General features: G+C 40.6%; 1 protein-coding gene and 1 long non-coding RNA gene across 9 annotated transcripts in view; both read left to right on the top strand.

The window, feature by feature from the left end:
- The window catches only part of AK9 (adenylate kinase 9), a 115,099-nt gene that overhangs the window by 42,982 nt on the left and 48,503 nt on the right, over positions 1-23,614 (top strand). The gene's annotated exons all lie outside the window — the stretch shown is intronic.
- LOC147010530 (uncharacterized) lies at positions 640-3,484 on the top strand. Of its 2 annotated transcripts, XR_015052369.1 has the most exons (3): positions 640-1,101; positions 1,199-1,375; positions 1,473-3,484. It is a non-coding gene; the product is annotated as an uncharacterized LOC147010530 (long non-coding RNA). The 2 variants fall into 2 exon arrangements; XR_015052368.1 differs by lacking the exon at positions 640-1,101 and having other exon boundaries at positions 1,112-1,375.

Genomic DNA, 23,614 nt, shown 5'->3' with positions numbered 1-23,614 from the left:
TAATTCTCAATTATCAGCGTAATCGATTTTGCTCCACAACTCCCAAGAGTTAACCTGCTCAAAAAGCTGTTTATGACACTATATTGTGAGTAGGGTAAGAATACTGATTCTGGCTCACTTTTCCCCATGTAAATGAATGGGGGATTTTCAGCGATTCATATTTTTTTCCCTAAAAATAAACCCCCTTTTTATCCCAAGGTATATTTATTTGTCTCCCCTTTTAACCTGGAGGTTGAACCTCATTGAATTGAACACCTGGGGGTTGAACAGCTCACTCATTGAACCTATAAAGATTTGTTCATTCTCAAATTCCTTCAATAGTTTAATTTTCTTTGCACAATAATCCCCATCTAAAATATTGACAAACAAAACATTTGAATCTTTATATTTTTTAAGATACCCCATTTGTGCCATTACGAAATGATAAACTTCTCTTAATGCTCTTGTTTGACCACCTCCTGAGCCACAGGTTATTTTTTGTTAAGTCCCGCCCACTTTTCTTTAAGCCCCGCCCACTTTTGTTAAGCCCCGCCCACTTTCCACAAGGCATTCAATAAGCCCCGCCCACTTTTCTTTAGCCCCGCCCACTTTTGCTAAGCTCCGCCCACTTTTCATAAGGTATTTTTCTAAGCCCCGCCCACTTTTGCTAAGCTCCGCCCACTTTTCATGAGGTATTTTTTCTAAGCCACGCCCACTTTTCCTAAGCCCCGCCCACTTTTGCTAAGCTCCGCCCACTTTTCATAAGGTATTTTTTCTAAGCCACGCCCACTTTTCCTAAGCTCCGCCTACTTTTGCTAAGCCCCGCCCACTCTTACATCATTTCCAGTTCATCTCTGACTCACAAAGAAATCACTAGAAAATTACAGGATGTTATGGTTTTGAAAAATTTCCCAATGAAGGCTTGCCTAGGCTTGCCCAGGGAATTTCCAAAGGAAACCACACCCACCAGTCTTTCTCTATAAAAGCTTCAAACCCAGGCTCCATTTTAAACATTTGTTTTTGCTGGCAATGGTGTTTTGTGTGCTTGTCTCGAACTCTCTGTCTTCTATGGAACTAAACCTTCAAGTTGATGAACTGGATTCAAACCTCTTATCTATTGAGGTAAGATTTTTTATTTTCCTATTTTCAAACTTTGATTGAAGCATACTCATTTAATAATTAAATAACTTAATTAATACATTATTATTTTCTCTCACAGGAAATTGTGTCTGAAATACGAAATGAAAATACTGCTTTTGCTACAACTTGGGGGGAAATTGTTGGCTTGGTTGAAGACCTTGAGTGGGATGACTTTGGTGTTCCTTGGAACTCTCTGTCTTGTATGGAACTAAACCTTCAAGTTGATGAACTGGATTCAAACCTCTTATCTATTGAGGTAAGATTTTTTATTTTCCTATTTTCAAACTTTGATTGAAGCATACTCATTTAATAATTAAATAACTTAATTAATACATTATTATTTTCTCTCACAGGAAATTGTGTCTGAAATACGAAATGAAAATACTGCTTTTGCTACAACTTGGGGCGAAATTGTTGGCTTGGTTGAAGACCTTATGAGCGACCAAGACCCACAGAACGAGTTCGTCCTTGATGACCCAACCAAAGAGTTATACCTTGGAGACCAGCAAAATCCTGAAAAAGAGTTTTACAGCAATAGTACTCATTGTGAGTTATCAAGACAATACCCACTGAACAAGTTATACGTTGATGAGCCAGAATACAAGTTTTACCTTGGAGACTCACAAATTTTGAAAAAATCAGTAAATGAGTTCTGCCTTGATGGTTTAAATAACTACCTTGGAGACTCAGGAAAAGGGTTCTGCCAAGATGGTTCTAAATATGGGGCCTACCTTGGAGACTCACAAATTTTGAAAAAATCAGTAAATGAGTTCTGCCTTGATGGTTTAAATAACTACCTTGGAGACTCAGGAAAAGGGTTCTGCCAAGATGGTTCTAAATATGGGGCCTACCTTGGAGACTCACAAATTTTGAAAAAATCAGTAAATGAGTTCTGCCTTGATGGTTTAAATAACTACCTTGGAGACTCAGGAAAAGGGTTCTGCCAAGATGGTTCTAAATATGGGTCCTACCTTGGAGACTCACAAATTTTGAAAAAATCAGTAAATGAGTTATCCTTAAGAGACTTTGTAAGTTGGTTTTACTTTGAATACTTGAAATGTGGGTTCTGGATTGATAACTCACAATGTGATACATATCTTGGAAACTCAACGGGAATGTGGTTATACCTTGAAGACTTGGAAAGTTGGGTTTATGTTGGACACTTGAAACTTTTTTGGGGGCTTTTATTTATTTATTTATTTATTTATTATTATTATTATTTTATTTATTTATATTTTGGAGACTTTTGGAGTTGCTATCACTCTTTGGGATCTAAACCTATCGATGTAGTTCTTTGTCGGATGGTGCTTGATGGGAGCAAGATCAAGAAAGTTCTGGGAAGAAAGTGCAGGCTTACTCCCCCTTTTTACGTCATCAAACCTGAAAGCCTTAAAAGACAGAATTGGAAGAAGAGAAAAAAAAACAAAAAATATACATTGTTCGTTCTGGGAAGAAAGTGCAGGCTTACTCCCCCTTTCTACGTCATCAAACCTGAAAGCCTTAAAAGACAGAATTGGAAGAAGAAAAAAAACGTAAAAAAATATATATATAGGTGGAAATCTCATTTTGAAAAAGACATTGTGTTGGGCGAGGATTGAGTTGGGGTTGAGATTTTGAATGTGAGGGTTGGGGTTGAGATTTTGAATGTGAGGGTTGGGACACACACACATACACATCAACAAACAAAAGTTAAGCCTTGACTATTCAGTTGAGGATTCTGTGTTTGGGGTTCACAGATGTAAGAACGTCCACCCCTTGACACACATTATATACTGTTATACACCTCGGACTTGGCCCTCGAGTGTCCACAACGGTGTATAGTAGGAGGGAGTGAAGCGCCAACCTATTGCTCCCATTGCACACACACACACACACACACACACAAACAAAAGTTAAGCCTTGACTATTCAGTTGAGGATTCTGTGTTTGGGGTTCACAGATCTAAGAACGTCCCCCTTGACACACATTATATACTGTTATACACCTCGGACTTGGCCCTCGAGTGTTCACAAAGGTGTATTATCTGCTTAGTTTTGTCTTTTGTAATTCCTGTGAATAAAATGAACCTAAAATCTCTTCCCCTTCCAAATCATATATTTTATAAGTCCAAGGAACTGTATCTATTACATCAACAATTTTAAAAAGTTCTTTCGTCCATCGTTCAGTAAAACCCTTTTCAAAATGAGATTTCCACCTATATATTCTTACGATATCACCAACTTTGAACTTAGGTTTTCTGACATTAATCTCTTTTTCATATTTTAATTTTGTAAATGTTTCTGATGGCTTCATATTCGTTGACGTGTGAATCGTGTCATTATACTTATCCACAATATCCTGAATAAAAGATGACCATTGTTGTGAACCGAGTTGTGTGAATTTTTTATATAGTCTCTCTTTTAAGGTACGATTAAAACGTTCAACAACAACTGCCTTCCCTTCATTAAAGGTACTGTATAATGTAATACTGTTATTTTTTAGAAAATTCATAAATGTCTTGTTATAAAACTCTCTACCCTCATCAGTCCACAATTTCTTAGGTTTTCTCTTACTTTTATTAAATATCTGTTGAAAAGCTAACATAAGAGTATTACCTGTTTTGTTTTTTAAAGGGACAACCCACGCATATCTACTCCTCAAATCAATAACGGTTAAAGCATACTTGTACCCCTTATCATTATTGAGTTCAATCAAATCAGCAGACCAGATATAATCAACTTCCTTGGAATAAACTTTCCTTCTCTGAAACTTTGTGAATATTGGTTTATGTAATTCATCAGCTAATTGCTCTTCAGTCTTAATGGCATCATTAGAGCCTATAAGTTTTTTGAATTTCCAAGTCCAAGTTTCAATTTAGCACTAATCATCTTCTTCACGATGAACCTATCAACTTTTTCTCTCAAGGTTGGATTTTGTATCAGAGACAAATTATATAACATTTCTCTATCGGCTTCATGCTTTTCTTCCAACGTTGTGGTATTCCCATAATCAATATCGTGTCTCATGCACACTTCATCAACTCTATTGATTGGTTTACTCCAGGATTTAGGATTGTCTGCCTCATCTAATCTTTTATCCAAGTTTGTGCCTGGACCACAGAAAGAATACCCTGGAAGATGTAATTCCCCTGGTATTCCAGTAGTTGTAAATTTACTTCCTGATAAAAACTTTTGTATATTTCCTCCGAGTTTGTGTTTGGAGATAAATTGATTTTTTTTTGAACCACACACCGAACATATACCTTTTTGTATAACCCTGTTATTTTTACTTTTAATATATGAAATATTTTTAGTATTAGTTTTCTTTTTACATTTGAGACAATAACTCATTTATTTATGAGAAAAATTTCTGCAGAGTGCAAAAACCTTTTTAGTTTCCAACATGCACATTTGAATCTTAATTTTTAAAACATAAAGAATCCTTAGAAATGCCTTCACTCTCTCCTCCATTTATTTAAGAAAAAACTTGAATTAAAATGAATAGCTTGACGATGCTAATAGTTTTGTTGAAAGTATTGCAAATAGACTTGTTAATTCTTTGTATTCCTCCTTGGTGGGTTGAGTTATTTTCTGTAATACCTCTATTCTTTTTTGAATCTCACTGGTTTCCATACTATAATATTTATTTATTCTCTCTCTTTCCTCCCTCTCTCTCTTCTCTTTTTCCTCCTTCTCTTTCTTCTCCCTCTCCTCCCTCTCTCTCTTCTCTTTTTCCTCCTTCTCTTTCTTCTCTCTTTCCTCCTTCTCTCTCTTCTCCTTTTCCTCCTTCTCTTTCTTCTCCCTCTCTCTCTTCTCTCTTTCCTCCCTCTCTCTATTCTCTCTTTCCTCCTTCTCTCTCTCCTCCTTCTCCTTTTCCTCCTCTTCCCTCTCTTCTTCAACTCCTTCCTCATCCCTTACTATACTTGAATCGTTTACACCCCATAGAATATTATACATATATTCATCAGGATTTCTTGTTATTCCTGTATCCAAAATAATTTTTTTACAACAGGAAACCAATAAAATTTCTTTTGAATTTCTAAAAGAGCCTTACCTTTTCTTAACCTTATAATTTTTTCATTATTTAACATTCTAATTAAATCTAAAGTTGTCGGTTTATCAACATCAGCATAATGCCAATCTTTTATTGAAAATACCTCATTCTTATGTTGTAGAACATATTTATTAAAATACCGAATACCCTTTTCTTGAAGGTATGCTTGGACACAGAAATGATAATTTTCTTGAAGCCTTCTTGCTGTCATTTATGTATTAGAAATATATGTTAGAATAATATTATGGCACGAAACACCTCCCCATCTTCCCATAGTTAAATCATTTTGTATTTCCTTACTTATTATATATAATCCTGTTTTTTCTGTTTTCATGAGATAAACAAGGGCAAAACCATTATTATATTTACCCTTATTAAATTCTTTTATTTGTTGTTTACTAATCGTGGCTCCACAAAACTCATTCTCGATACCAAGTGGATAATATTCTTCCTTACGAGACTGATTTAATTGTTCCAGGTCTTCGAGGTTAATTTTAAATGACCAATTATACCCTAAATCATTCATATCATACCCCCATTGTTCTATTCTCATACAAACGATACGCCCTTCTTTATAAAAATTTATTTTAATTCGAACTGTGAATTCTGTATGACCTGGAGATAATATCAACACTTCTGTATCTTTAGAATACACAGCCGTTTTATTTAAGTATATATATTGTGATAAATCGCTTAATCTCACCAAGTCATTCGCGTCAGTCGGGCTTGGATAATTTTTTAATTTATAAGCATTTTTCATGTTAATATTTTTGTTTATATTATATTTATGTCGTTCAGCCTGTGCCTTTGTGTAATAATTTGATAAATCAATATCCAGTTCTTGAGATACACCAAAGATAGAACCATCTTTACCAACATAAGTCATTTATATTAGATTAAAAATAATATCATAAAATTTTTTATTTTTGTTGAGTTGAAATAACACATATAGACATAATTGACCACAACACTTGGAATTTAATTCTTGGACTTGAAATGTTTGATAAACACCATTCTGTAAGAATTTTATGACTTCAACAGGTGGTGGAAGACCAAAACTATCAAAATAATATTTGTCTTGACTATTAAAAATACAAACCCAATGAGAACCGTTCCCATCATTATCTTCTAAGTTCATAATAATATTCTTTGTATGTTTCGACACATTTGTTAATTCATCTCTCATACAAATAACCACATTATGAATTTTTAATTTCTTACAATATTTGGCAAGTTGTAAATTTGATGTTGTATTCTTTCCAAATTCTTTCAACCACTCATCAATGCTCATTTATTTATTAGAAAGATATAATCCATTACCTCTTTTCGTTAATTTTACACCTGCTTGTGCTATAGAAGAAAGCATATCTCCAACTAACAATCTCGCTTTATCAGGCAGACCTTCAAGTTTTTCAGCAAAATCTACAATTACACCACTTCCACTAATTTGTTTCTCCAACTCTTTGTTATGTCTTTCCAATTCTTTTTGAGCCTGGAGTTGAGCCTTCCTTTCGTTGGCAGTTTTGACCGCTGTTGAAATATCACCCGTCAATGCTCCAACCGCACTTAAACCAGCAAATAAAGGAATTAGAAATGGGAGAAATCCTCCACTCGTCTCTCTTATTGAATATTTTTTCAACATTGGTTTTGTCATTTTAATTTTAAGTGAGCCAGTGTCATTCAAGATTTTAACCTGTTCTCTTGTGAGCAAAACATCAATTCTTACTGCTCCTTTTCTCTGAATTGTATTAACGTTAATCGTACAAGGCTTTTGATTTTGAACACAAGATGATAGTTTATGAAGATTGATTTGATTAACATATACCCCAGTTGGTACTTTGCCACTCATTTATTTAACAAAAAATTATGTGAGACTAATCATCACACCATTATCTGTATTAATCTGCAATTCTGTTTCTTCCAAAAGCAAACAATATGTATCAACTTCTTCACTCTCTCCTCTTTCAATGTATAGGGAAGTATCCACTCGATTAGACTTTATAGTTTCTTTTTGAGCGCTCAGGTCAAACGTATAGATTGTATACAAACTTTTAAATGCTGTCATATCCAAAATAGGTTCTTTATTTCCATTACTTTCACACACCTTTTGGTAAGACTTGTATGCTTCAGCAAAATCATTTTTTCCCAATTAATTTCCAATCTATCTCGTGGATAAAATGTTCCATCTAGAGAAACGCGAAGTTGTTTCACCTTAGCATTATCACTCAATGCATTATTCTTATCAGTCGCAGTATCACCATCTGGCTTTTTAAAAATCATCCACAGATATCGTGGCTTTCCTTCCAGAACACCCAAATTCCACGTGTAAGTAGTTTGATTGAGTTTAACGTGTTGACATCTTCTTTTGAGGTATGATACACTGAGTGGTTTCTTTGAGTTAAGTCTTCGATTCAACATCTCTTCTGTTTTAAGATTAGGAGTATATTCACTGATATACCAACTCATCTCCTCAATTACAAATTTATTCTGATCACCAAAAGCATTACCAACACCAAAAAGCAATCTATTTTCATTATCATTCCTTTGTAGTTGAAATCTAATTTTAAGACCATACAGAACTTTATCATAATCACAAAATCCAAATATACCTTTAAGAGGAACTGCCACAGTAAAACTATTTTCTGCTTTTGTATCATCATTATACATTCCTTTCCTTTGAATATATCCAGGGTCTGTGTTTGTTCCCGTTGACATATCAGGAATAAAACCTTCGACAGACCCCTTTCCCATTCTATCACTGAATGTATAGAGTGTAAATTTCATCATTTCAGATACAGCAGAGACATAATCAACCGCTTCAACTTCTTGTGTTCCAATATACAATCGCACACTATCAAACATTTTCCAGAAGAAATCATTTACAAGTGTAGCGTTTGTGTTATTCCCAGCCTTAGTGAATTTAAATTTACACAACAAGAAACTTTCGGAGAGATTCAAATAGGTTTGTTGATTATTTATTTCAAAACTTTTTGTACCATTTGTATTCCAGTCTGTTCCAGTTATTGCATTTACCTTGAAGTAATCTTCTTTTTTAGTGGAGTTTGAGATAATAATAGTATCATCCAAATCATAGATACTATCAATTGCTTCCATACTTGTATTTATTTAGGAAAAAAGATGTTAAAACTTTTGAAACCCTGATCCAAGTATTTGAATTATTTTCTGTCGTTCTTGGGTGGTCAACTGAGTTTTACCTTTCTTAATTTCTTTTATTGCTTGTAATTTATGAGATTCTTTCTGAGCATCTTTTATGCTCTTTACAGCACCTGCTACATTTCCCACAGCAGAAGCAGTTGAACCAATTAGGTCTTTATGTTTAAGAATAGTTGAACCAATACCCATGAGAGTATCAATTATCCCATCTCCTCTAAATTGATGTCCAACACCCCTTTGTCTCTTAGGTTTATAGTATCCTCTACCAAGATACATACCTTCACCCTTGTAGTACGGGAAAGGAACATCCCATCCCCTGTAATTATTTTATATTTTCCCAACTCGTGCTTCCTCACAATAACCATCGTATTTATTTATTGAAAAACTTCACGTAGGTGAATTCTGATGGATATAACTTCTCCATTAAAAGAAATCACACGATTATCTTGGTCGGTTATCCTAAAATTTACTCTGTGTATGGTTTTTCCTGACACAGGTAGATAAACCAAATTTTTAGGCTCCATATTGAATTTATAACCAATTGGGGTTGAGTATGCGCTGAATGAAAATATTGTATTTGTTTTTAATCCATCATTATAAGCACCATCAATCAAATCACAGTGAATTAACACCGAATTTATTCCTGAGGATATTTGAATGACATTATCACTGTAAAACGTCCCATTAGTTTCAATCTTTTTGAGGAGAAACCTAATAACTCTCTAAATGAATTATCAATTGTGAAATCAACCTTGTAGTTATTTTTAACTTTAATCGTTGATTTTGAAGTATGTTTTTGAATGTTTATAACAATATTTTTTGGTTCATCACCCTGTTCTTTCATAAGACGAGCAATTTCGGAAGATATTTGAGAAATCTCGTATGCTCCGGTGAGACTGTTATCGTTTTGTATCCACTTCCCGGATTATAACTAAACTTGTCATTTTTCTCGGTTATATTAAATAAGGTATTATAAGTCTCCATGGACAATAAAGATGCCTCATATTCTTTTGTTGTGTCAAGTTGTAGTGGGTATGGGAATGAAGATGTGTGGTCGCTTGTTGTGAAATTAAAACTCAGGATTGTGCTTCTCATCTTATTTAATATGAGATAAAATGTCTTTATATTGAGATTTATTAATTATTTTCATGTTCATCAACTGGTCTAAAATGGCTGATGCTTCATTAAAACAATTGTTATTTCCAGCCTTCTTACTGCCGAACAACAATAACAGTCTATTAACTAATTGCGATGGGTCATTTGGAAGAAAACTAATACCTGAACCAAGGATACTTAAAACCTGAATAATGTGTTTCTCCTTCTCATTCTTCCTACTTTTACCAGAAAGAATAACCTTATAATTTAGAGTGTTCAGCAAATCAATATATACTCTATCATCATTATTTTCCATATCCAATGGTTTATCAATATACTTTGATTCATCCCTCACAGTTGAACCTTGTCTTCCATCTTTTGTGAGAAGAAACATTAATCTCGGAGTTAGTTTAACAGGGGTTGAGCAGAACTTAAGAACCTTAATTCATCATTAAATATCAATACCTTTTCTTGAACAAGATGAAATATTGCTGGTTGTTCTGTTGGAATGAGTCCTGCTTTGGTTTTTGAATCCGCTGAATATTCATTGTTTTGAACAGCATTCACAATATAATCAGGGGGTTGATTAATCTCTTCCAGTTGTTGAAATAAACCTTCATCATCATATTCTAATTCTCCTAAATGCTCTAATTCTTCCTCCGTCATTTGACTGAAATCTTTTAACATTTGAAGCTTTCTAGGAGTATATTCTACTGTGGGAACTGTGGAAACATCTTTCATTTTTTCTTGGGAAGTTTTTAAAAGTGGTTTAAAAAATTTCTCTTGTTTTTTCAAATGCTTCTTCGCCCGTTAGTTTCTGTCTGCGTTTCTTCTTTATGTCTTCCTGTTGTTTTACAACTTTTGAAACCATCTCTTGATGTTCCTTAAATCTTCTTGCTCTTTCTTTTGTATCCATTTATTTATTGTAAAATATCATTTAATGAATTGTAAAGATCAACAGGGAAATTTTCCTTTTCTTCATCATTCAAGTAGATGTGTTCAAATAAATCCTTTTCTTTAAATATTTCATCAAATTCTTTATTAACATTAATGCGAGTTGTAATTTCTTCTTCACTAATCCTTGCATCTCTGCTTTTCATACGTTTGTGTTGAGTTTCTTCATCAACATCAAAACCGAATGATAAAATCTTCACTCCGCTCAGATATTTAATAATTTGTCTCGTTCCTTCTGGATTAGTTTCTAATATCCCAACACCACCAGATTTTAGTTTCTTTAACTCACTCTTACAATGTGAATATTTTGTTGTACCAAGAGAAACCTCCTCAAATATTTGTCCTTCATTCCTCAATCGCATATGTTCCTCCACTGAAATATAGTGATAATCTTCACCTTTTACTTCTCCAGGTCTTATTGCTCTAGTTGTTGTTGATACAATGCGTATCACGGGGTGTTTTTTAAGTAAATTTACAATATTCTCATTTGTACTACACAAGAACCTTGATTTATGAAAGTTTTTTCCAGAAGCAGATTTACCCACAAGATTTATAATAATAGTTGTCATTTATATATGTAATTGTTTATAAAACAAAAAATATATCCCTTAATATCTCATCTTGTTTCACAACAATATATTTATATTTTTCGGTCGTGTGCTTCATATAATCCTCAAATTTCTTTTTACTACATAATGTAGAACAATTATCTCTCCAAAAATTATTGATATCTATTGAATTTAACTTGAATAAAATAAAAGTATTAGCATTGTTTCTGATGGAACGACGAGGAAGTTGAAAGTACGATTGACTAAGATAAATACAATTACAAGAAGAATGTCTCCCTCTTGTGTAGTAGCTGTCCATTACCGTTTGGTTTCTCTCATTAACACAATCATCAAAGATAACGAGGTTCTTTTTTGATTTATCCAAATCTTGGGGAGACGGTATATCATCCGTATTATCACTAAGAATACAAGTTATAGGATTTGATTTCTTTTTACATCTCTGTGCATCACAAAATAGTTGAATTATATCTTCAATGTTATAATCATTTAGGTTTTTTTGACGTTTAAATAAACCGATTATATCTTCTTTTTGAAGACCAGCATTAAAACCTTGTGAGAGTAGTTGATACTCTGGTTGAAAACTCGACTTTGTGAAAATTATTAAATTATCATAATCTAAAAAGTTGGGAGTGAGGAGCATTTTTAAAAGTAAGCAGGTTTTTCCACATCCACTTGAACCAACTATGAGACATCTTAATGAATTTGGGAGATTTTTATGGTTGTTAAATTTTATCTTATTTTCCCAAATAGGTAAAAAATCATTCATTTATATATTTGAAAAACAGGTTATTTAATTTATTATTGGCTTTTTTAGAAACTCTATATTTTATCCTAAGTTCAGGTTTAATTTCAAGATAATCCATTATTTTATTTATACAATATCTTGTGTTGATATTTCCCTGAAAATTACATCCATGAATAATATACAACAACAATCCTTTGAACATTTCTCTTATACGTTCAGTTTCTTCCCTTGTAAGGAAAGGTGTGTTATCACCCTCATACTTTACATTCATTTCTCTAATCAATCTTGTAAAGTAATTCATTTTTGGTGTAAATCTAAAAGAATTATTTTCCTTTTTATATTTTTTATTATCATTAATTAGAAGATAATCACAGAATATACATTGTTTATAGGCTTTTGACTCTGTGTTTAATCCCCGTCTTTCACACGCAGGACAATTCTCAAATTTGTCATATGGAGAATCAGGAAAGTCTAGCATATTTATAAAGTAAAACTTTACTTAAACTGAAATTCATCTATACTTTCAGTTGTATATTACCATCGATATCGATATACTTTTTTTCATTATCAGATTCAACGACAACATTTCTTATATTAAAGGTAATTTTAAAATTATCGTTAACTACTATTGAACGAAATGTCATTTCACCTGATATATTAACATCCTTTATTTCATCAGGATTTACATCTTTAGGGTTGTTGAAAAAAATACAAATTTCTCCTTGCATATTACAGATGGTCTTATCTTTTCTTTCTAAAGCTTCATCCATAAGGTTTTTGTTCTTTGATACTTTTTCTTGTTTCATTGCTTTTTCTAGTTTTGAATATATTACTAGAAGGAGAGGAGAAACTTTTGTTAGAGATACTTTAATTGATGTTCTACCAGGTATACTAAAAGCCCTTCCACTGAAGGAAATTGAAGAACTCATATTATTTACCATAATAGTTTTTATCCAATAGTTGTTATATTTATCTTTGTTCAATTTTACATCCTTGACATATTTCTCAGTATCTTTAACAGATGAAGAGATTGATTTAAACTTGTCTTTTGTGTCTTGAAACATTGTATTTATTAAGTGAAAAAGTTGGAGGATAAAATGTTTTTAAGCACAGATTCACCTATAAATTAAACGAAATTTTCATCAAGAAAATTTTAGTTTAAGCAAAGTTTTATTCTATAAATATGGTGAATACAACGTACTGCGATGTTTGTAATCACGAATATAAACATTATAGAAAACACCTCCGAACCAACAAACACACATTTAATCTATTTCATCAAATATCTCCTCTTGAGTTGGAAAGAAAACATTGTGATATCTGTTCAAAGGATGTTTTGAAGAGTAGTTATAATAAACATCTTCAATCACAAAAACACAAGAAAAATGAGTTTAAAGTAAAGGGAGACTATTATATTGAAAACACTGATGGGGCATTTAAAGGGCATATAAAAATAAGGATTTTTCAATTTGGAGAACCCGGTCCATCATCAATAGCTGAATCAATTGAAATAGTGAAACCCGATGTTGAAAAATTTATTAAAAAGACATTAAAAGAAATGAAAACTTTAAAGTTTTATATGGGAGTGAAAATGAATATGAAAAGACAAGATGAAGAACATACTCCTTATATGAGAACAGGTCTTCATTTTATAACATCATTTCAAGATTTTTTGAATAGTGGGGTTTATGAAGAACTATCAAGACAAGAGGAGGATGTTGATAATACAGTGGTAGGAAGTGGATTCAATATTAAAAAAATCATCTTTTTAGATATACACATTCTAAAATCAAACCCTCTTAAAGCTTCTTCTTATATTGAATTACCAAAAGAAATAAAACTAAAGAAGGCAGTTGTTAATATTAAGAACAATGATAATAAATGTTTTCTCTGGTCTGTTCTTGCTCACTTACATCCACCAAAATGTAATTCAGAAAGAGTAAAACAATATATGAAATATGAGAATACCTTGGACATTAAAGATTTTAAATTCCCAATGCCATTAACAGATATTCCTAAATTTGAGAAAAAGAATAATCTTTCTATTAATGTATTGTTGCGGTATTCGCGCCCGCCGGCGTGCGACGGCCACGTAACTCGAATCGCGGCACGTCGCCCACCGGACGGACAATCCAGTCGTGACCCTCTCGGACTAACGCCGGGAACCAGTCACGGGTGGACCTTTCGGTCTCACCGCGATCGAGCCAATCAGCCCCCGCGTGGGATAGGGTTGCTCGCCAAATTCGAACTACCTAAGTACCCACGCGGAGGGTAGACCGGGCGATCGCACCTCGCCGCAGGTCGACTTCGGACACGGGCCACTTAAGCGACCCGTTCCGTACTATCAGAATAACCGAGCGGTGTTATCGTCGACCTCGACGGTTCGATTAATTATCGGGCGTACTCAGCCCACTACCAACCCTTTACGTGAAGCAAGATGGGGGTTCAATGGGGGAAAAGACGAAGCGAAGCGGGAGACAGTTCAACAATAAAGCACATTTATTCGCGACGAACGGAAAGCACACAAATACAATTCCACCAAATGCACACAAAAAAAAGAAAACACAATTCCATTTACACAAAAAGCAACCATAAAAGTGAAAACACAGTGCAGAGCTAATACCGACTACCGAGCACACGGCAACACTTATACAATTCTACTTCACAGACGGCGCCGACAACACATACCCAAAACCAAGGAAAAGAAATACCCTCAAGAATGAGGTAGGCCTGGGGCCGAGACCTGGTCGGGCCTACCCGTCTGGTGATGAGACGCGGAGCGGCGATGGCCCCGCAACCCGCGGGCCTCGTGGACAGTGCCTGGCAGGGGGTGGGAACGGGGCCCCCTTGGTCGCACTATCTCAGCGCGGGGGGAAACAGGAGGGGGTTGCTGATGCTCGGGGTATAGAGGATCTTTATTATGTGCGCGACGAGCGTCTCCACCTCGGCCAGGTCGCGCTGCCGGCCTCCCAGGGGTGCAGCTCTCTGCACGACGCGAGCACCCCCTCGTCCGCCCTCGCCGCCTCTCCACAGCTCGTCCCCTCCGTTCCGACTTCAACGCACACGACGAGCAGCTCCACCGCCCGCGAAGTCTTGACTCTCTGTTCCGACTCCTTCGCCTCGTTCCGACCTTTACTACTCCTTCTCTCGTTCTCTCTTGCGACTCTCCGACCCCTCGTTCTCGTTCTGCTGACTCTTTCGCTCCGACTTTTACGACTCCTTTGACTGACGAACACCGTCCTTTTATCCCCCCGTAACTTCGCCTTTGACCCCCTCCCTTTGACCTTTCAACTCGCTCCCCATTGGCCCGAGAAAAAGTGGGCGTGAAGGCTTTTTGATCCACAAATTTGCATATATCGATCGCCCTGGGGCGGGGCCTATCCGCCCCTCGCTCACCGATTGGACGGCAAAAAGTGGGCGTGTGTCGTTTTCGATCCGTTTTTGAAGCAGAAAATCCGTGATTTTGTACACGCTGTTCCACGTGCGCTCTGCATGAGTCCAGCATCGGTGCCCATGAGTGGCGCGAGATGACGGTGATGCGATGGTGGCGAGTTGTGACGGTAAAGGTCGTGGCGGTTGTGGTGAAGCGGTGGTTGTGGTTGGTGGTTGATGTTGTGGTTGTGATGGTGGCGATTGGTCCAAAATAAAGATAGTAAAAGAAAAACGGCTATCCTGAAGAGTCGCAGCACGTATAAATGACATGTATTCCCACTAGACAACGGGTTTGGGCCTAACTACACATGCACTTACCGAGATACCTCACCTAAGGGACCTGAATGGTGGTTTGCGAATCTGGTAACCACAACACTACCCCTTCCCTTTTTACAGACTCGTCCCGAGTCGTCAAATTTTCGTGTGCCATCATGTGTAGTTTTCCCCTAGTACACTTTACCTACGGATCCCTGAGTGCGACATTCATGGTATTCGTGTCCCCAAAATAAATAACCTGAGGGCTGCGTAACTATCTAAACAAACTCACTCACACGGACGACTTAAATAAAATTGCCGGCGCTAAGACATACATGCCGGGGGCGCACTCATATGTACAGTACATCTTACCTTAACTTACAAATTTTACACTAAACCATGGCCCAGGATCATTGAACTCTGCAAAGAAAAGCAGTTAGCAGGGAGCCAGGCTGCCCACATGCAGTCTCTGACTCAAACAATGCAGGTGACAGGGAACGTGGCTGGCTGCTCACACGCAGTCCAAGGCCTTCCCTTTTGAACTGAACGCAGTGAACCACAACGGTGCATGGGCTGCACAAACGCAGTCTCCGTGCCAGCTCAAGTGGCACACGCAATGAGCACAACGAATGGATGCATGAACACAAACACGGTGCACGGGCCGCCACTGCAGGCCCGTGTTGTAGCTGCCAACAGGGCAGTTCTTGCAGCTTGCAAACTGTTGCTTTCAGATCCTGGCGCACATGGAAATGAACAGGGGGGGGCAAAGCAAAAATTGAACGGGGCTTGTGAACATGGGCAGTGGGCATGGCATGGCAAAGGTGAGCAGGCAAACACAGCCCGCAGAAGAAGGCCGCTGCAGGCAAACACAGCCGGCAGACAAACTGGCCGGCACAGGCCTCGAAGAAAAAACAGCCAGCAGATGAACTGGCCGGCACAGGCCTCGAAGAAAAACAGCCAGCAGATGAACTGGCCGGCACAGGCCTTGTAGCACACAGCTTCCGATGAAGTTGGGCGGCCTCCGCCTTGAAGTAAAACACGGCCAGCCGATGAAGTGGCCAGCCTTTGCCGTTCAGTGGAGGTTGGTGGAGGGAGTGCGGTGGTGCTGGCCACTCGGAAGGCGGGCTCGGACCTACCTACCTGTCTCCCTCCCAACCTATCGCCTTTGCCTGTCACTGTACATACCCACTCCCTTAATTTGTCAAACTCCAATTTAGCCCCAACTTATTTTTATTTTTATGTTTACTTCCCCTCTATAAATCGTCCCCTAACCCCCTTTATCGTCTTTGTTCGGCTAACCTATCCTGTCACCTAGCCTACTCCCAACCCCTACGTTCCCTTCCCGGAGGGGAATAAGGGAGAGCTAACGTCCTGTGTCGAGGCCCAACGAAGCCTCAGAATGGCCTCCCCAGAGTTCGGCGATCTTAACACCAAGTGGGTCCAGCGGCCCACAACGACAGCGAGGGGATGGATGGTGCGGAGGGGTACATCTCCTAATCTACCCTAACCATTTAACTGTTAAACTACCCCGGGGCTTTCAACAAGCGCCTCTCGCTTAAACTATTGGTTCTAACAACCCAGATTCCCGTCGCCTGTGTTGGTGTCCTTACAATTTCGGGCCTCGCCCCCCAATTTTCTCTCCGTGCCCTCACACGGTCTCCTGGCTGGGACACGTGGCTCCCTTTGGCAGGCACGACCCTCTGCCGAATCTCCCGCTATGGCACCCCCGGGCACTACACTGCCTCCGAGCCTACCAGCTCCCTAACACCGGGGAGTGCCCCCCATGGCACCTCCCCTGAAACGCACACGTGGCAGGCCGGCCTCCCGGGCCCCTTTCCGAGGGTCACCCGTGCCCACTACACTGCCCACGCGGCTAATGGCGCCCCGGGCCCCCGCACCAAGCAGGCGCACCCGTGCCCACTACTCTATCCCGGCCCCCATGGGCCCATGGCCTACCGCGGCCGACTAGCCTGGTGCCCGGGGTACCCACTCAGCGATACTCACCTTTCGCAGCCACGCTCCCAAGCCCGTCAACAGGGCTCCTGCACCCCTCCAAATGGGTCTCGAGCCTACTTTCCCACCAACAGCAAAACGACCTCCATTTTCCAATTTGACTAACCCAGCTAACTCACTCTACACTGACCCCGGGGTCCCTTGGGCAGGAGTCACTCCTCCCCCCAATCACTCATCGCACCATGCATTCCCCATTCGCTCCATACACACAGACCCGCTGGTCTCACTCACTCAACAAGTACTCACCTCACAACTCACCAACAACTCTTCAACACACACACCGCTGAACTCTGCCATCCTTCTAACTAGCTCCCCTAACTAGCTCGTGCTCCCACGTCGTCCCTTAAACTACAGCACGTTCCTTTTAACACTACGTAGCTAAGCTACGTCCCCTCTACACATTCACAAGTCTGTCCATGTCCCCAAATAAATCATTTTATTTCCCCACCTAAATCTGGCTACAATCCCTCTAACTAATCCATTCCACGGACTCCATGAGGACTTACCCCTGCCCCATGAAGTCGGTCTAACTAAGCTAACCCTTCCCCCTAACTAGTTTCCATCCTGTGCCCAGGTAAGGGGGTCTTTCACCCCTTGCCCAGGAATCCTGTACACCCGAAAGTGAGGCTTGTTTTTCCTTTTTTTTTTTTTTTCATGCCCAGCACCTGCGCGGCAACTCAGAGCTCGCGCACTTTGCACCTGCCCGTGACGTCATGCAGCTGCACGTGTTCCTCGTCCCTCCTTGGACGGGACCATCCGGCAGAGATACCCCTCCTGCCGGATTCCAACCACACGTGCAGCCATGACGTCACCGTGCGCAAAAAAAAAACACAAGCCCCACGTCTCGAGGGGTTCCCCACGCGAACACATGTGCTTTGCCCGTTGGAGCTTAACACACACGATCGCGTGGAGAACCCGTCCGGTCCAAATCCATTTACCTGCCTAAACTTTGTCCGTCCGCGGGATCGGCAAATCCACCGCGTGCGTTTCCGGACCGGGACTTCACTCTCGCAAGCGAGCACGTGGTGGTCTCGTGCGTTGCACAGCACGAACCGCGTGCTCACTGCTGGGTGAACCCGGCACGGTCCTCGAAACAACTACAGCCGCTACTCGGCTTTCTCTCCTCTGTCGCCGTCGTCGTCTCCATTCAACCCACGCACACCTGCGTGTCACGACGCACACAGTCCACACCATTAAACTCACACCGGGAGACGCGGCTGCGTGCTCCCGCATGCCAACCGACATCTCCCTCTCATACCGCTCTCTCACACACACGGTCTCCCTTGCATAACCCATACCACTCACACGTGGTGCTCCATTCACTCGTGCCTCACTCACACACGCGGGGGCACTCAACCGCGGTTCCTCATCCACACACGGTGCCTCACCCACACACGCGGGGGCACTAACCCGCGGTGCCTCACTCACACACCGTGCCTCATCCACACACGGCGTGCTGGGAAGCACGTACTCCGGCACCATCGCCACCACACCACTCACACGTGGTGCCTCACTCATACTGGCCGTTTCACTCACACACACGGCCTCACTCACACACGGTGCCTCACCCACGCACGGCGTGCTGGGAAGCACGTACTCTGGCACCATCGCCACCACACCACTCACACACGGGGTCGCTTCCACACACGGGGACGCACTCACACCTTGCACCACACACACAGGGACAACCACACTGGGGATTCGTGTCCCCACAAGGGTCTCCGGGGCCTCTATACCCCCCAAGCTCTCAGTGCACCTGTCCACAGCACTCGTCCCCTCAACCTCGCAAAGCACGACCGAACTCACCTGGTCGTGACTCACCTCAAGGGGGCATTCTCCCTCCCCTCGTTCCTGGAGGAGGCCATCCAGGTGCTCGCACTGGGTCTCTACCCAGTCCGCCAGCTCACCCCCATTGTCCTCCACTACCTCCGTGTGTGTGTGTGCGTCACTTACCCCGTCTTCATCGTGTAGTCTTCCCTCTATCGTTCCCATCTCCCGTGTCTCTGCCAACTCTTCACCCTTTACCTCCCTTGTCTCAACTATTATTTCTGTTGTCGTCACCTCGTGTCTCGTCTCACACGTTTTGGTCTCCCCATTTAATTTTTCCCTTTCGGTCATCGTCACGACCCTCGCCCAACACGTTCCACGAATTATTTTTTTACCCGCCTCCACCGCGGGCCTGTCAGCCGTTGCACCCCCACCCAGCTCGTTTGCTCCCACACGTGGAGTCGCCATTTTTATCTCCCTGGTCACGGCCTTCATGCCCGCCTGCAGGCATCGGCCCATGTTCTGCGTCTCACCCCGTAGCTCTTTCATTTCTTTTTTCATTTGCTTGCCCATTCCGTTTATTTGCTGTGTATTCGCATCCATCGTCGTTTTCACTTCATTTGTATTTGTATCCATCTTTTCATCCATTTTTTGTGTATTCGCATCCATCTTTTCGTTCATGCCTTTCATTTCGTTTTTTATTTCATTTGTATTTGTATCCATCGTCGTTTTCACTTCATTCATTTGTTTGTTCATTGCCGCCAGCATGGCGCATAGCTGGGCCATGTTGGATGCACTCAGCTGAGCCGTTTCGGCAAGGGTTGGGGAAGGGTCTTGGTGGAGAGGGGGGGGGGAGGTGTCATACACCGCGGCCGCTGCCGCACCCACCTCGGGCCTTGGGTTCAGTTGGGCGAGTCCGTGTTCCTGCACAATCAACATTTCCTGCTCGGGGATTCCATCCTGGACCATGGACTCCACATTATTACACATATACATTTCTAATACCCCCGGCTCCCGCTCGCCTTGAGACGCCATCTTGCTTCTCGTGAAGGGTTAATTTGCTCGCTCGTAATTTGGAGGGAATCGGGGGTCGCTTCTCTCACCCCTGGACCGATTCCCGTGAATTTAGCCGGAGACAGGAGAGCCTGTTTTCCTGTTCTCCGATACCAGTGCCGCGAGGAGGGCGATGAATTTGTATCGCACGACCTGACACCAGTGTTGCGGTTTTCGCGCCCGCCGGCGTGCGACGGCCACGTAACTCGAATCGCGGCACGTCGCCCACCGGACGGACAATCCAGTCGTGACCCTCTCGGACTAACGCCGGGAACCAGTCACGGGTGGACCTTTCGGTCTCACCGCGATCGAGCCAATCAGCCCCCGCGTGGGATAGGGTTGCTCGCCAAATTCGAACTACCTAAGTACCCACGCGGAGGGTAGACCGGGCGATCGCACCTCGCCGCAGGTCGACTTCGGACACGGGCCACTTAAGCAACCCGTTCCGTACTATCAGAATAACCGAGCGGTGTTATCGTCGACCTCGACGGTTCGATTAATTATCGGGCGTATTCAGCCCACTACCAACCCTTTACGTGAAGCAAGATGGGGATTCAATGGAGGAAAAGACGAAGCGAAGCGGGAGAACAGTTCAACAATAAAGCACATTTATTCGCGACGAACGGAAAGCACACAAATACAATTCCACCAAATGCACACAAAAAAAGAAAACACAATTCCATTTACACAAAAAGCAAACATAAAAGTGAAAACACAGTGCAGAGCTAATACCGACTACCGAGCACACGGCAACACTTATACAATTCTACTTCACAGACGGCGCCGACAACACATACCCAAAACCAAGGAAAAGAAATACCCTCAAGAATGAGGTAGGCCTGGGGCCGAGACCTGGTCGGGCCTACCCGTCTGGTGATGAGACGCGGAGCGGCGATGGCCCCGCAACCCGCGGGCCTCGTGGACAGTGCCTGGCAGGGGGTGGGAACGGGGCCCCCTTGGTCGCACTATCTCAGCGCGGGGGGAAACAGGAGGGGGTTGCTGATGCTCGGGGTATAGAGGATCTTTATTATGTGCGCGACGAGCGTCTCCACCTCGGCCAGGTCGCGCTGCCGGCCTCCCAGGGGTGCAGCTCCCTGCACGACGCGAGCACCCCCTCGTCCGCCCTCGCCACCTCTCCACAGCTCGTCCCCTCCGTTCCGACTTCAACGCACACGACGAGCAGCTCCACCGCCCGCGAAGTCTTGACTCTCTGTTTCGACTCCTTCGCCTCGTTCCGACCTTTACTACTCCTTCTCTCGTTCTCTCTTGCGACTCTCCGACCCCTCGTTCTCGTTCTGCTGACTCTTTCGCTCCGACTTTTACGACTCCTTTGACTGACGAACACCGTCCTTTTATCCCCCGTAACTTCGCCTTTGACCCCCTCCCTTTGACCTTTCAACTCGCTCCCCATTGGCCCGAGAAAAAGTGGGCGTGAAGGCTTTTTGATCCACAAATTTGCATATATCGATCGCCCTGGGGGCGGGGCCAATTCGCCCCTCGCTCACCGATTGGACGGCAAAAAGTGGGCGTGTGTCGTTTTCGATCCGTTTTTGAAGCAGAAAATCCGTGATTTTGTACACGCTGTTCCACGTGCGCTCTGCATGAGTCCAGCATCGGTGCCCATGAGTGGCGCGAGATGACGGTGATGCGATGGTGGCGAGTTGTGACGGTAAAGGTCGTGGCGGTTGTGGTGAAGCGGTGGTTGTGGTTGGTGGTTGATGTTGTGGTTGTGATGGTGGCGATTGGTCCAAAATAAAGATAGTAAAAGAAAAACGGCTATCCTGAAGAGTCGCAGCACGTATAAATGACATGTATTCCCACTAGACAACGGGTTTGGGCCTAACTACACATGCACTTACCGAGATACCTCACCTAAGGGACCTGAATGGTGGTTTGCGAATCTGGTAACCACAACACTATATGGATTAACGGATACAAACAAAGTTCAAATATTTAAAATTTCAAACAACTATAAAAATGAAGAAACACACATTGACCTTTTATATTTTAGTGTTGGAAAGAATTCACATTACACATACATCAATAATTTATCAAGATTAATCTCTTCTCAGGTATTCAGAACAGCAAACAAAATATATCCTTGTAAGCGATGTCTTAATTCATTTCATACAAAAGAACGATTAGAACAACATTCAAAATATTGTAGTAATCATAAATCAGCTGTAATTACAATGCCTAAACCTGGTGAAAAGATTTATTTTGAAGATTATAATAAATCTATCATGCACCCATTTGTGATATACGCTGATTTTGAATGTATCCTTAAAAAGATAAATACTGCTTCTCCTAATCCAAAAGAACCATATACAAATAAATATCAAAAACATATTCCTTGTGGTTTCTGTTATTATATCAAATCATCTGTTGGAGAAAAGTATAACAAACTTGAACATTATCATGGAAAAAATGCTTCACAAGAGTTTGTAAAACGATTAGAAAAGGATTGTATAAGACTCACTAAATTAATGAAAGAAACAAATGAACCGATGAAATTAACCAAAGAAGAAAAATTAGAATTTAGAATGAACAATATCTGCCATATTTGTGAGGGGGAAATTAAGGAGTCTAAAGTTAGAGACCATTGTCATCTTACTGGTAAATATAGAGGTCCCGCTCATTCCTGTTGTAATCTTAATTATAAATTACCTTCTTTTATTCCAGTCTTTCTTCACAACAGCGCCAACTATGATACACATCTATTTATAAATGAACTTTCAAAAACACCAGGGAATATTTCTGCTATAACAAACACAAGTCAAAAGTATATTTCATTTTCAAAAATGATATTCACAAAACCTTTAACTCGTATTAGGTTTTTAGATTCTTACAAGTTTATGGGAACACCACTAGCCTACCTCGCATCAAATCTAAGCTCCATGGACTCTTTTCCAAATCTTAATTCATTCTTTCCAAAAGAGGAAATTCTCACTAAAGAGGAAATTCAGATTAAAGAGAGAATTCAAAGTAAAGAGGAAACTGTAATTAATGAAGAAATTCTAACTGAAGATGAAATTCTAATTATAAAGAAAATTCGAACTAAAGAGGAAATTCTGATTAAAGATGAAATTCTGATTAAAGAAGGAATTCTTACGAGAGAGGAAATTCAAACAAGGAATGAAATTCAAAGTAAAGAGAAAATTCTTACAAGTAACGGAATTTATCCTTATGATTATATGGATTCATTTATAAGATTTAAAGAAACACAACTTCCATCAAAAGAAAGTTTCTATAATAACCTTTATGAAGAAGAGATAAGTGATAAGGAATATAAACACGCACAAGAAATATGGAAATTATTTAAGATAAAGAACCTTGGAGAATATCATGATTTATATCTAAAAACAGATGTTTTATTGTTAGCTGATGTGTTTGAAGCTTTTAGATC

Source organism: Eptatretus burgeri, chromosome 16 (assembly GCF_056783735.1).
Source record: "Eptatretus burgeri isolate ZD-2024b chromosome 16, Ebu_testis_v1, whole genome shotgun sequence".
NCBI lineage: Eukaryota > Metazoa > Chordata > Myxini > Myxiniformes > Myxinidae > Eptatretus > Eptatretus burgeri.
This window is presented reverse-complemented; position numbering and strand designations above follow the sequence as displayed.